Here is a 211-nt window from a genome sequence, read left to right as displayed (position 1 = left end):
CTCCTCTTCCTTCTCCTCCTCCTCATCTTCAAACTTCATGTCCTCCTCATCCTCCTCCTCCCCCTCCTTGTCATCTTCAAACTCTGTATCCTCATCTTCATATTCCTTGTCCTCCTTCTCCTGTTCACCTGGGCTGTGTTTCAGCTCCTCGCATTTGTTCTCTGGGGTGTTCTTCTCCTCTGGGGACTTGCTCAGGGGCTTCTGGAGATCC

At 51.7% G+C, this 211-nt stretch overlaps 1 pseudogene; it reads right to left on the bottom strand.

Annotated features, from left to right (window-relative positions):
• Positions 1 to 34: 34 nt before the first annotated feature.
• Positions 35 to 211, bottom strand: part of LOC103770187 — a 4,707-nt pseudogene continuing 4,530 nt past the window's right edge.

Source organism: Merops nubicus, unplaced genomic scaffold (genome assembly GCF_000691845.1).
Source record: "Merops nubicus isolate BGI_N331 unplaced genomic scaffold, ASM69184v1 scaffold10943, whole genome shotgun sequence".
NCBI lineage: Eukaryota > Metazoa > Chordata > Aves > Coraciiformes > Meropidae > Merops > Merops nubicus.
This window is presented reverse-complemented; position numbering and strand designations above follow the sequence as displayed.